Source organism: Pieris napi, chromosome 15 (genome assembly GCF_905475465.1).
Source record: "Pieris napi chromosome 15, ilPieNapi1.2, whole genome shotgun sequence".
Taxonomy (NCBI): Eukaryota; Metazoa; Arthropoda; class Insecta; order Lepidoptera; family Pieridae; genus Pieris; species Pieris napi.
Genome location: NC_062248.1, coordinates 5,183,361 through 5,198,535, shown reverse-complemented (window position 1 = coordinate 5,198,535; position 15,175 = coordinate 5,183,361). Strand labels below are relative to the sequence as shown.

The 15,175-nt window shown below is 32.8% G+C and overlaps 1 protein-coding gene across 5 annotated transcripts in view; it reads right to left on the bottom strand.

Moving 5' to 3' along the window:
- LOC125056883 overlaps window positions 1-4,100 on the bottom strand; it is a 126,055-nt gene extending 121,955 nt beyond the window's left edge. For all 5 annotated transcript variants that reach the window (XM_047660206.1, XM_047660208.1, XM_047660210.1 and 2 more), the window contains exon 1: window positions 3,590-4,100. The gene's annotated coding sequence lies outside the window, so the exon portion shown is untranslated. The remainder of the gene's footprint in view (window positions 1-3,589) is intronic.
- Between the last annotated feature and the right edge of the window lie 11,075 nt (window positions 4,101-15,175).

Below are 15,175 nucleotides of genomic sequence, written 5' to 3'. Positions count from 1 at the left end.
AGTGCAAAGATCAATATAACCATTCAATGCGTGGGAAGCTGCTAAAAACAATTTATATACTTTATCTTTTAAGTAAAAAGTACATAATATTTTCGGCAATATTAATATTGGATTTAATTTATTCCACCCAAAGATGACAATCGTAAAATATATATATGTCACCGTAAAATTGTAAACACCGTTAGATTGTAATCTATCTCGCGAGATTATAAACTGTCGAAAGATTGTGAACCTCAACGAACTGCTTACAATTTAACGTATTATTATTCGGTAGTTATATGAAATTGTTGGAAAGTAAAATTAATCTGTAATTGACCAAAGAAGTTTGAATGATAACTAAGTTAGTGTAGTACAATCTACCGAATAATAATACGTTAAATTGTAAGCAGTAAGCTGAGGTGCACAATCTTTCGACAGTTTATAATCTCGCAAGATAGATTACAATCTAACGGTTATTACAATTTTACGTTAACATATATAACTAACGGTAGTCTCCAAGTATTCCCTTCATTACACGCCGATCCCTTCCCACCTCATTTATATTTAAACTACTCAAAACCCAACTTCCTCATAGTGGATTTTATAATAAAGTTAGCGTGTTTATACCGTTCATTACACGTACGAAGTGGGAAGGTATTGTCGTCCCTCGAGAGTGCTAATGTGCGACGCAGATAAGTAGTGCATTCATACATTACCCAGGAACTTACGCAATATGGCTGTTGGAGTACATTACTACGTGAAAGGTCCCTACTCCCTATCGACTTTGAAATAAAAACCTGCATGAAATGCGAGATTTTGCGTACCTATTCGAGCTGCACTTGGAGCATACCTACCAATGCATACGTCCTTCATGCGTATAACGATCGTTACTATGATTGTAGACTTTTATTAATATAAAGTCAATTTATCAATGACTAAATGATTTAAGCTAAATTGGTTTGGACTTAACTACTAACTTGGCGTTGCTACAACAGACGATCTAAACAAGACTTTACTTTGGCCGGAATATTCTATTCTTTTCTGTCCTGTTTGGACGTTAATTAAAAAACCTTGGATTACATATTAATAGACAATGGTTGTATAAAAACGTGGCGATTTTAAAGTGTGACGGGCAGCTTATTGCCACTTCTCGTCCATTCCATGCAAGGGATTTGAGATCTGGCAGTAGGTTAATGTAAATTTAGAAGCATCAATATTTGTTACTGACACTCATAAATTTTTTACATTAAGTTACCTAGATGAATATATAATTTGATTTGATTTGACAGACGCACTCTGAAAAGAAATGCTTAATAATATACAGTACGTCGTAATAAAAATAGTACATCTCCCGCGCTGCGTAGTTGAATGTCGTGCCCTCATATGATGGCATCATTGTGACTCATGGCTTAATGTATTGATGACATCGAGTTCAGATTTGTTTACAAACACCGTTTTTATTTGAACCAAATTGAAGGCTTAGTTACAACTTTCACTTTACCAATTGTCTCACAGCGTCTATAATTTATAAGTTATCCGAATCTGTTAGATTTATAGATCTCGCTTACGTTTCATTATGAAGAGAAATTGTGGATCAGATTCATACATTACCTTTTGCAAATATTATATATAGAAGTAGTAGTACTTATTTCTAAAATAAAAATGTTTCTACATAATGATAATGAGATTTTGTATTAACTTGAACAAAATTCGTAGAATAAGCGTTAAGTTTATTCTACCACTTTATATACCTATTAGATTTCCAATGGTGGAACCAAGATTGGGCTTTGACAGTTTTTATACTTTACGTACAGTAAGAAGAATCATATTAGAAGTCATTCGCGATGAGGGGCTATTCGAAACTTTACTAGAAGCAGGAATTAATCTGAGTACTTTAAGCATTTATATTTTCCGGTGAACATGTGTAACATTTAATATAGAGAGGATATCTACATATTCGTAGCTAATTCAGTTTAATTTCCCAAGGGACGACTGAGATTCCGAAGAGCTATTTGGTTACTTGACACAAAACCAGAATTTATTTATTTATCAACCATATTATGAAAATTTTAACTACTTCCGTAGTTTTGAAAGCAATGAAACAGACACAGAAATATGTCTGCTTCGGATCCTATGGGTTAAAACCATAAAAAATAATTGAATAAATAGTCATAATGGGCTTTGAACTTGAAGGTAACTCATGTAACATTCGCTTCATATCATATTATATATATCTTATAAATTTCTTCTGTACAAACATTACCTCTCCACATCGTACTTTCGTTCTAACGACTAACTGACGTGAGACTGATCTTAAATTATCGTGATTCATGTGCACTTTTTACTTTTTATTTTTCATGTATCCTTCATTAATTTAGTTTGTTTTTTGTTCCTGTTTAGTTTTTTTTCTTAATAACTATATGTTATCTGTATTTTTGCACTTCTTGCCTACCTAATCTAATTTAATACATTTTCTGTTTATTTTCTTACAGTGGCCTGGAAGAGATCGCTCGAAAGCGACAAGGCCGCCAGTTGCTCTCCTTTTCATTTAATTATGTTCAATTTTTATATTGTAATGCAACGAAATGGTAATAAATAAATAACAATACATATTTAAAATACGTCTAAAACATACATTTTGCGTTTACCACTAAACTAAGTTTACAAACCAGTTATATTTATATTATTTTAGAATAATATTACCTAAAATCCTAAAGATACTATACTAAATATGTATCTATGTCGGCGTTTTTACGCATAAATACAAGCGCACATAGAAAAAAGTGCATGCGAGAAATGAAAGTTAAAAGCTGTGTTCGTCCAACGACCTCATCGCGACGCCATTGTGCCTCAGACTGGTGCTCATGAAATATGAATGCTTCGCCTGAAAGAACGGCTAGTTTCTACCTTGTTCGCCATAGGTACCCATAACCCCCTAATATTGACAAAAACCCTAAGGGCGATATGTGATTCGTGACATAAAGAAACTCGTCTAAATTTTATTCCTTTCTCACACGCAGCCTATTATGCAAAACCGGCCGACTCGATTCTACAATATAACCATAAAAAACCAGCCAATTTACTCGCCGTAAAATGGGGTTCGTGACTTTCAAACCGGCAACTCCTTGGTAACAAAAGTAGTGTTATTTTTATAAGCGCGCAAAGGTGCAGACATCAATTACAGAGCAATAATTATTGGTTTTATGAAAGCTGGTTATTTTAATTAAAACATTCATACATTTATTAAGCTGAAACAAATTTTACAATTTGTTTTTCTTATCGTAAATATACCTTTATACCTAGAAGTTTACATAGTAGGTATGTAAACACTGGAATATATTACAAAGTACTCTCGACCGGTATAGTAGTACAACAATCATAATTTGATGATTAAAGATATCAATCTTAAATCTTTCTACAAATAAAAAGTAATCATCAATTATTATTTTTCTATTGCCCTTGTATTTACACAATATACTAATAATTATTATATTTTATAAATTTAAGTACATCTCGATTCCGCAAACTTATAAAACTACAAATAACTTAGTTAAAATAATATAAACAATTGGAAAGGATAGCCAAGAGTTGAGAACATTTCATTACTTACCGAGCGTATTTTGTTGTGTCTGCAATCGCCAGAGATGTAGTGATAAAGGACTCGGTAATCAACACAGTGCAAATTCCCAAGGTAAACAAAGATTACGTAAACGCAATCCCACGCACGCACGTCACCCGATCGATTTTCAAACTTTCGAATACGCCCACTTACATCTTACAAAAGGCAAGGCTAAAATCCCTAGAACAGCTTCTTAAGCACCGCATCCAAAGCACAAAGTTGCCCGTGCCCTTGAAGTTGTACAGGTTATATCGATAGAGCACAACACGCGCGCTGTCAGATATGACAACAATCACAAATTAAAATCCGGTTTCTTAAACTAACTGCAAAAAGTCTATTACAGTTCAAAGGATATGCGGTGTCAGACACGTAAATATAATAAGTAATGCGGTGTTAGCGGACTACGAACGAAATAACAACACTCGTTCCCCACGGTCATACGATGACTGAACGACGAAGCCGCCACGGAGCGTATGGCCGCTGGCGGCTGGTTCGGCGAGGACCCCGCGCCGCGTCACCTCCAATGCCTGCCGTCTGGTGCGCGCGCCACTCCGCACTCGACGCTTTAAAACGAAAACAATCACAAGCAGCATCAAATAAAAATGAAAATAAACATTATGGGATACGCATTTCACTGAAATATAAACATACAAATTGCATCCGTTTCCGACTACGGGATGATTAATGACGTTTAATTTAACTAATCAACTATCATTTTCCTTCTTTCTAGTATAGTTATTCGTTCTGTTCAAGATAATAAGGCTAAGATGATTGTAAACAGTGGTAGAAAGATAAATAATGTTTGTATATACTTCTTCTAGTTTATGTAATAATAATAATTAGTTGGCGCTAAACCTTTATGGGTCTCGGCATCAGATTTTGCATCAAAATATCTAATGAATATGTAAAATATAAGGCACGTATTAATCTATGGAAGTCAAATTTTATAAACGTCCAATTGGGCTGAATGTCTATGGATTACTAAAATGTTGATGAGCTCATTTTATGACGTCACATTGCATAAGAAGCAAAAAATACGCCAAATAAAATTTAAAGGATAAACTTATGTACAATGTACATAGCGTGAAGTGTAGAGCTACTCAATAATGTCACGGGCAGAAGTGACGGGAATGTAACCATCGTAAACAGAACTTGGGGTGAAATTACGTGTAGTGTTTTTTCGGAACCGGGATTAACGATAAACTTAAGTTGACTAAGTTTTTTTACATTATATCGTATCACATTTTACAATTTGCTTACACTTTTTAACATAAAACAGAAATGACATCCAGAAGCATTGACGAAGTCTAATTGGCGATCCCTTTAATGTACAAAAGTTTTTATAATTATTTTATGTTAAAATATTTGTTTTTTATTTATTAATACTTAATTTCATTTGTAGTAATTATATACAGTTTTTTTATTATTAAATTTCTACATATGACTAAACAAAGTCAGAGCTAAATTTAACTGTTACTAGACGACAAAATATAACTCAAAATTTAGTCAATTGTATGATTAAATCTATAAATAAGTTCATCTTAAACATACGATATTGCTCAATTTCTGATTGGTCACTTATGTCCCAGCTATTATTTAACCTTGACCCCATGAATTTATCAAAGTTCCTTTGGGATCTAACCCAGATCCTGTGATAGTAAAGCCATTTATTGAGAACTATACATACGCCACTTTAACACGCAGTAACAAGAGATATTTTTTTTCCTGTTTAATGTAAAAACTTTAAACGATGTATCTACACTTTAGGAAGTACTTTTAAACTCTTCTTTGATGTTTGAAGACTCGTAGCTTTTAGCGTTGATTGTTTTGTTGGCTATCATGTGATTAACCTTTCCTACCAACGCAAAACAATTGATGTTTTACTAGGTATCGAACCAGTTTGTCCATAGCTATTTGAAATAGTAATAATTTATAATACAGAGTTTATTCATCCATAAAACAAACCATAACCTGTCTCGTCTCTATATAAGATGTTCATTACAATAATGTCTTAAATAAAACAGTTAAGGGTGTAGTAATTAAGGTAACGAATAGCCAGGTAGACGTGTAGAAGACAGGTAACGATGTATAACGTCTCAGGGCAGCCTACTAACCTCGGTTCCAAGAAACGACCACTCACCGGCTCAGTCATTAGCTTATAAGAGGCGAATTACCGCGCGTTTCCCACAATGTACTTTTAGAAATAGCGATGTTTATAAATAGTGCTTAGGAAGTATTTGTTACGGTGGAAGTAAGGAATTGACGTTAATATACATTTGACTATAGTCTATGGTTATATCTAGAAAGGAAATAAAGTTAAAACAGAGCATTTACACATGGCACTTACAGAGTATTTGAAAAAAATGTCGAAGTAAGTTTAGGTAAAAAAAATAACATTGTAAACAATTAAACACACAAAAATATATCAATAATAAATAATGTATTATTGTAAAAACAATTTATATAATTTACTTATTTCCAAAATAGATCTTTAAAAATAGAACGTAAAATATTTAAATACAACATAAAATATTCTCTTATTTTTAACCAGCCAGGAACTTTGATGTAATACTATATTTAGCCGTATCATATACGTCTCTTCAAAGGCAATTAATATGTTACGCTTAATGAAGTTATGAGTGTGTATTTCCGGTTTATGTAATTTAGATACGGACCATACTTGAACATATTACACATTAATTGCTACTTATGTCTACCCATGACATTATCATTAATATTTCATACGCGTATAAGCCCAGATTACATATAAGGGCAAATGTGAGTTTAGTGCCGCAAATATTATGGGAAACAAAAAAATGTGAATAGCCTTCAATGCAAATCAGAGGAATTATTGTTTCGCCTGGAATTGAATCCAGTATTAATCCCTCTTTATGTTGACCACTACGCCCACTAAACAATATTTTTTTAATTTAGTTGTGAAATTAATATTAAAATAACTGAGCGTCTTTAAGACAGTTTTTACCGTACACAATACAACTTAGGATCCTTAAAAAAGCGTAACAATTCTTAAAGGAGTGAAACTTGCGAATCTGCGTGTTTAGAAGCTCGTAACATCAGGTAAGCCTCCTTGCCGTTTATAATATAAAAAATATAAATGTTATACAAAAAAATCTAATAAACCCTGTTATATAGAAAAACGTAAATTGTTATTAATAACCAATCATATATAGCAATCGACTCTTCCATAGCCCAGTGCTGATTGATTCAATTCGAATATCCGTCGACCCTCAGCCTAATATTAGGCTTAGAAAGCACATCATGGATTTATAGAAGATGATTAGTGAAACAGACGGCTGCGCCCCACATTTCATTCAGTAACAGGACTTTGTGCACTGTGTATACGGTAATTATTTTTAACACCATCTAGAAATAAAGATAGTAGAAAAAGTACTATGTATAGTAAAATTTGCTATCACCACTTACAAAACTCCACCTAATCAGATATAAACAAAACATTATAAGGCGGAATAAATTGTGTTGCAACATTTTAAAGATAAGAATTAACCAATACCAAAGACAATTTTTATAGGAATAACACTATGGATGAAATATTAATATTTTGTTCCGTAATCTTGCGTGTATCATAGACATGTAGAAGTAAGTGCTTATAAAGCGCACAGCCACCCTAAGTCTTTAATTAATACGTCAACATAAGCATCACTTGTTATTGCATTTCTAACAGAATTACGTGATTAGAGCACTAAGCTCGTTTCAAGCACATCTCTGGTTCTTATAAGCATTCAGTGGTGATTTTAAAACGTCTGACGTATAGTAATTTTTTGACCTTTGACATTGAATAAAAAAAATCCATACACGGGAATGATGGGGAACTTTTAAATATTATTTTTAATTATGTTTTGAACAATTTTACTGATTTTCAGCTTGATCGGACTAGTAACCTTCAAAGAGATATGTGGTAAAAAGATTAAGTCATTAAGGGCAAGATTCAGAAACGAGACTCCCTTATGTCAAAATTCAATTGACTTACGAAAGATATACTCAGCGCTAATCTTGTGTCTAAATTACCCTTACCTTAACCTCAGAGCCTTAATAATTTCTTGATAATATTTAAAATCGATGAAAACCGAAAAGGGGTTACCGAAATGCAATTGTTTTTAGACTGCATTTTCTTTACGAAATTTAAATCAAATAAATTAGTTAGAGTAAGTATATAATATATAAGTGAATTATACAAAGTATACTATTCAGAGCGCTCGGAAGTTCATGTTCTATCTAGTTTACCGGTGTAGCATTGGTTATCTAGACAAACATGGTGGATAATGGTGTAATGGTTGCAGCTCCTTACAAATATTGTGTATAACAAAAAAACTTGGCGATTGAAAAGAGTGTCGGAGAATTTATTGCCAGTTCTTCTCTTCCGTTCTACGCTTCGTTCCGTTTTAAAATTAGTAAATGTAAAATTAGAAGCATTTAATATTTATTTTTTTGACGTTCATAAGTGTGTTAGCTATATGAATAAACGATTTTGATTTGATTTGAACATTAAATAATATTCTAATTAAACGCAATTAAATCTATACCAACAGACCGCCAGCTCTCAGCTCATCTGTAGACCATTTCCTGTGCAGACGGGACTCAGACGTCTACACTAACACGTGTATACGGATGTGACTTTTGATTGCGACGGTTGTATTATTTTATTTTTGTTGAAGCCGTTATCATGTTATGTCGTGACAACGGAAAACGGGTTTCATTTTTATATACCTATATAGATAACACTTTCAACAATTGGTAAGAATTGATTTTGATCTGCGACTCCCAATCATTCTATTATGTTTTAGATATACTGATCTTAGCGTTATTAACCAAGTTTGGATCTAACCCTTATTAAACAACTACCTTGGAAGATATCTAAACATAAAATAGATTATTTTAAAAAATAAGCATATTTTTCCCTCAAATACTCCCTAATAAAACCTCTAATATTTCCCACTAAAATCGGTAGCCATGGGCTGCGATTACTGCCCTTTTTGGGCGTACCGTAGACTCAGAATAGAAAAAAATAGTTTTTTATTTATGACTTTATTTAAATAAAATCGTGATTGTTCAGTTTTAAATACGTCGTATATTTTTATTTATAAAAAAAGAAAAGTGTTTAGAATATCGAGCCTACTACATATCTTTAAAAATTACTGAAAATAAATATTTGTAATCTATAGTAATAAATTGAACTTAAACGCGTAATGTAAGGCTTATGTTGTGATAGTTGTTAGTTGTTTTGATAGTTAATTTACCGACAATAGCTATAGGCCATATTATCAGGCTATTATTAAAATAAAAGTAAGTATTAATTGTTTATCTATTAATTTATACACACACTTAATAAAACATTGCCATCCATCAAGTAATTGAAACTACATATATTATTGTAATAATGTCTTACTCAAAATATGTAACAAAGGTGACACATATTATGTATACAGATAAAGCACGTTTAGGTCGTGTATTCGTAAGATTTCGCAAACATAAACAATTTTAATCTTTACAACGCGTAAAATCAAAAATTAGCCAAGGTGTTGTATAATTATGATTAAATTATTCTGTAATTGTGTTATGAAATCAGCTACCATAGCCTGATTAGTCACGTTTATTCAATGCGTTATTAGTTGCTGAAATTGAGTCTCAAAAACAAAACTATATTTTGATTTACGCAGGACAAATCTTACTCAGACCATACAGAAGTTATATTTTGGGTGTAAGGGATTTATTTATTGATTTATATTAAAGGAGTAGTCCTGCATGGCTTAGAGGGTTAGATTTGAACAAGAAACAATATTGCAGCTTCCACCCGCAATGGTATTCTACCATTTCAAACACATGCTAAGTCGATGAAGTATGTTTGTTTAATCATATGAACGCTTTATTCTTGCGATGTCTACATTTCTCTTAATTGTTATTTATATTTTACGTGGACACCATGTGTAATATTATAACAATAAAACAAGAAACAAATTTGTTCGTAACTTACATAAAATTCTGTCAGGTCAAAGCATTCTTCATTGTTTGTAAATAGGTGTGCAAAAATAAAACTTGTCATTGAAAAATAATACACTATAAACCTTAAACAAAGCGTCGTACATCAAAACATGCAGGTAAATCGTTGGTTGCATTTATTCAACAAAAATAACTTGTTTCTAAACTGTTGTTCCATTGTACTCCGCTTTCATTCATCTTAAACCTATTCAGAAGTTTAATTCTCCAAGCCCCAATGCTGGAGCGGAATCATAAAATTTCAAACTAGTATTCCGCATCGACTTTGTCCGTTATGCCTTCTGTGGTTGTTTGTGGATAACTCTAAAGTGCTTTTGTACAAATAATATGTTAAATCAATTTGGAGATTTTCCTTATAACTGACTTGATGCCGTAGTAATTTTTTTCGGTTTTAGCCGGCTTGATACCCGTGCATTTCCAGAGCATTTTAAAAACCAAATTATGTATGTTTAAAAGAAATGTTCAGGAAATTTCCATTGTTCAGAGTGCGTACCCTCCAGGTGGCATTAAAAAACTCCACCCAAAATATACTTTAGTCCTATTTTATTAGTAGCGGAAAAATTATCGGTGTCTTTCTGGGCAGTTTCCCCTAAGCAACGTCGTAACTCGTAAATAAGGGCTAAAGGAAGTGCGTATTTAACTTAAGGTCTAGGGGAGCTGTTAAACCATCAAAAAAGCCTTCGTAATAAAAGGTGCTACAAAAAAACCTTTATCAACAAGCTACAGAGGTCAATAATTGGTTTTCTCTTTGTAAGATATCAAGTTGATCACGATAAGTTATTAATTTATCCTTTTGTATCAATACACGACACGTATATGTTAACGAAAAATTGTAAAAACCGTTAGATTGTAATCTATCGGTTATCGGTATTCGGTAGATTGTACTACACTAACTTAGTTATCATTCAAACTTCTTTGGTCAATTACAGATTAATTTTACTTCCCAACAATTTCATATAACTACCGAATAATAATACGTTAAATTGCAAGCAGTATGTTGAGTTGACAATCTTTCGACAGTTTACAATCTCGCGAGATAGATTACAATCTAACGGTTTTTACAATTTTACGGTGACATATACATCTTTATTAGAAGTTTTAGTGACAGTGATAGCTAAGTATGTACAAATTAAATAGTATATATACGTTTATCCCACTTTGTATGATCCCAGCTGTGTCGTAAAGTGATTTTAATATTCTTATGACTTTTTTTAGCAACTGGCATTTTTTAAAGCGTACGTTTTGGTTTAGCTGAAATTAATTAAATAGGCTTACATATAATCATATATTCACTCACATAATTTAATATTTCACATGGCAAATTATCATACTCTGAACATTGACATCATACAGTTTTTGTTCTTAATAGGATACTTTTTAAGTACTGTACTTCTGAACACGTTTGTTTTACACAACTAAACTAGTTCTAAACAAGTTATTGTTATGAAACAACCTTGATGAAAATGTCAACAGGTACAAGGCTTGTTGCTGATATAACAGAAAATATGACCATAATAGTATCATAAAATCTGCGCTGCTAGATATAATTTAACCGTAAGTACCACGTTTAGCTATCGTAAACTCAAGCCCGGAGCGATCTAGGTGAAGTAATAACATAGACATGCTGAAAAATGCAGCTTTGCAATTTTTTTTTATATGTCTATAGTTGACTAGATCCTCCCGGCTAAGTGATCGAAACACACCACGTTTGAATACCGGCGAAACAATGACGGTTGAGGATCAGTAGGTATAAAGTGCTGATCGCCACCTCATATAAAACAGACGTAAAAACCCATTTGTCCTCTTCACTAAGGCTATAATTGTTTATATATATTTCACATAAATAATAGAAAAGTTGTTAGTGCGGTTCGACGCAAGATGTTTTTAAACTCACTGTCACCAATTTAGAGGATTTAAAATTAGAGAATATATCTGAACTAACAATGACAAAGTGTGATAAAGGAATCCAATTGAAAAAAATGTTTTTATATTAATTACCGTGTAAACAAAATGTGAAGAAAAAAGTATGAAAGAAGACGACCCGGCCTCTAAGATTTACGCAATGAATGGATCTCGGCATATGCTCGTTACTTTCAAAACATAATTGGAGACTTCGCCGACACTTCATATGCCAACTTTTCCACTACGTATTTTAATATATTTTTTTCTCGCTTATCTGTTTTAATTATGCAGTATGCACTCTTTTTAGTCTGTTCAGCCTGGTACTTCTAGGACAACTTTTTGTTTTACTCACACTTATCAGGAGTTAAGTCATACAATCTCAGGACCAATTCGTGTCTTACTATCACCACCATCACCATCAATTTCTAATATGAAAGGATTTATTTTGTAAGTTTTTGTTACTAGTCTAACATAATGTAACAAGCTCACTTGCTTTCTTAAAAATCTTTCTTCGTCGGAAACCAGTGTTATTGATCTAATAACTTCAACACTTCTCAAAAGTTGAATGTTTTATTCAGAAGTATGCCACAATCGTTTTGAAAAAGAATAAATTGTGAACTTTAGGCGATTGTTGCGAGCTTTTGAAACGAGTGCATTCGTGAAAGTTAAAAGGTTGTGACTTTTCAATAGTTGGCTTTATATAAATTAGCAAATGGTAAGTTTATTTTTACATGAATAACGGTAAATCCTTTATGATTCAGGCTTTATCACAACTTTACGATAGTGACGACCTTTATGGTGTATTTAATACTTCATTAGATACGATTTTGGGCAGCTCGAAAACGTCGATTTTTCATAAAAATTTTATAGGTAAGTTCCGTTTGGATCTACAGACGCTTACGAAAGATTTCTATATAAAACGGTCGTTATTATTATATTACAACAACTATTAAATTTTGAGTCAATAGTACCAGGAGATGTTCTTAACCTGGTGGGTGAAAACATTTAATGCCACAAAACTGACATAGTCACGTGTCCATGCGTATTAGATGAGAGATCCCGTTGACCAATCACTATCAAACGGAAATCTCGCATTTACTCTTTTGTTTTACGTTTGCCACACACTCAATAACTTCCATTATCATTTATTTATTTTTATTTATTTGCTCAACGGTATTCGTACACAAAAGCCAAAAACGGAATACACATTTAAACATACACAAAGCACAGTTTCACCTATACAAATATAAAAAATACAAAAAATATACAAAGAAAATATGTATTTATAATAAATTCTAAGAATAACAAAGCCATTATTACTAAAAGAGTTTTTTAAATTATTTTTTAAACATTTTTTAGTTAGGTATAGGATACATGACTGAGTTGCGTAAATAGTATACGTAAACGTACTATAAGCCTTGAACATTTTACATTAGAATTAGAACGAAGGTATATTACCTTAGTATATTTAGAGCAAGTATAGTGCATCCGACAAATGGAAAGCGTAATTGAGCGGCGCAGTAAGTAGACGTAAGTCTATTAAAGCTTTGGCTAACTTCTAACATTGACCGTAGTTCATGAAACGCGCTGAATAGTTCAAAATATTACCTTACAATGTGTAAGTAAATCTAAACTACTAATAACACTACTACGTATACAACCGCCGTATTTTGGTCATTAACTGGGTCTCAAGTTACAGGTAACAATTAAATTGCGTAAGTAATCATTTTGTATTGGAGCAGTGTTGGCCTAATGGCTTCAGCGTACGACTCTCATCCCTGAGGTCGTAGGTTCGATCCCCGGCTGTTACACCAATGGACTTTCTTTCTATGTGCGCATTTAACATTCGCTCGAACGGTGAAGAAAACCATCGTGAGGAAACCGACATGTTTTAGACCCAAAAAGTCAACGGCGTGTGTCAGGCACTGGAGGCTGATCACCTAAAAATGATCAAGGAACAGATTTCGAAATCTGAGGCCCAGACCTAAAGACGTTGTAGCGCCACTTATTATTATTATCATTTTGTATATAAAAGTCTTTGATTATTTGTGTCAGCCCCAATTATGTAATCAAAGGTATAATATTTATATTTAGCCTTTAATTAGCTTTTAAAATAAGTTCTCTCCCAATTCGCAGCATCATAAATCTTGAACGTACATTGTAATCTTATTTCTGAATTTTAAAACCGTGTGTAATTTTGCGACAAGGCATAATATTTTGTGTTTGTCGTCCGACAGACGCTTTCTGTCCGTGAAGAGAAATAGGACGGGTGCCGAGAATAAAATAAAATAGGACTTTGACCTCAAGGGACGTCTTCACCCTATTCCACAAATCTTGCATCACTTAACACGATCTATGATAACCGCATCATACATTTGCGGCTATCAGGAGGGGATATGTAATAGCTGTAATATAGGGAACTTTGTTTTGCAAGCATTTTCTTTTACGTTTTTCTTGCATTGGCAGAACCAAAGAGTCGGTCCATGGGCGACGGTACCACTTAACATCAGGTGAGCCTACAGCTCATTGGGTATTCCATTTATTGTTCTAGATAAAAACTTACTCCGTCCAAAGCGAACCTTGGCCTCTAAATTAGAAAAAATAAATCAATTTATAATTTGTAAGCAAAAAAGACTTATTGAATAAACTTTCAACTGTTTATTTAGCCGCCATGATTACAATAAAATCCATTTTACTTCAAGGTAAAACACAACTTATTTACAAAAGTTACAAAGTTATATTTAAGCGAAAATATTCTCTTCTGTTATTATAACATTATGTCTAATATGTTGTCCCAATAGAGACGAACCATAAATCTCTAAGGAATTTCTGAAGCCAGAAGGCTATTATTCACACTGGCAGCCCGAGGTGTATGACAAATGAAGAGTGCAGCGGTTGGAAGACGGCGAAGTCAAAATAGATTTACAGATTATCTTTTAAATCACGTTAGAAAATAAGAATTTTCCCTATATGTATGTTAGACTAACCAGGCTCCAAAAGATAAACCACTCATATGGAAATTGTATTCGTTTTTACAGCAAATTAGAGAATTATCGCTAAATAAATTCAAAGCCCTCGTTAAACGTAAATTAATCAATAAGCTTTTTATAAATTTTACGAATACTTAAATGATTCTTATCCTTGGGATTGACTTGCTCCAGCTCAAACAATTTGTATGACAATACTTGGCGATTAAAAAGAGTAGCGGAAAGTTTATTGCCAGTTCTTCATACCTGCTCTACGCCCTTGACTTGCGAACTGGTAGTAAATGTAAATTTACAATTAATTTAACTTAATTTTGACGATTCATACGTGTACTTGTTTACCTATATGAATAAAGATATTGAGTGGAGTTGGAGTTTGAGTTTGAGCTGGACTACGAAGATATTTTTTGCTTAAATTTTTTTTCGCACTAGTACCTTAGCGAGCACATGGATGACTTCGACATTCACATGATGTGATAGTAGGTATCTATATAAATATAGTTTTGGGAATAGAGCAAGGTTTTCACCCCATAAAACAAAAAAATAAATTTTTTCTTTTTTATTTACGTTCAATGTTTCGTATACGATTTCACGCATAATTTCATACTTTATCACATAAATAAGGACCTCTAATATGATCCAAAAGAAGCTTATAGAA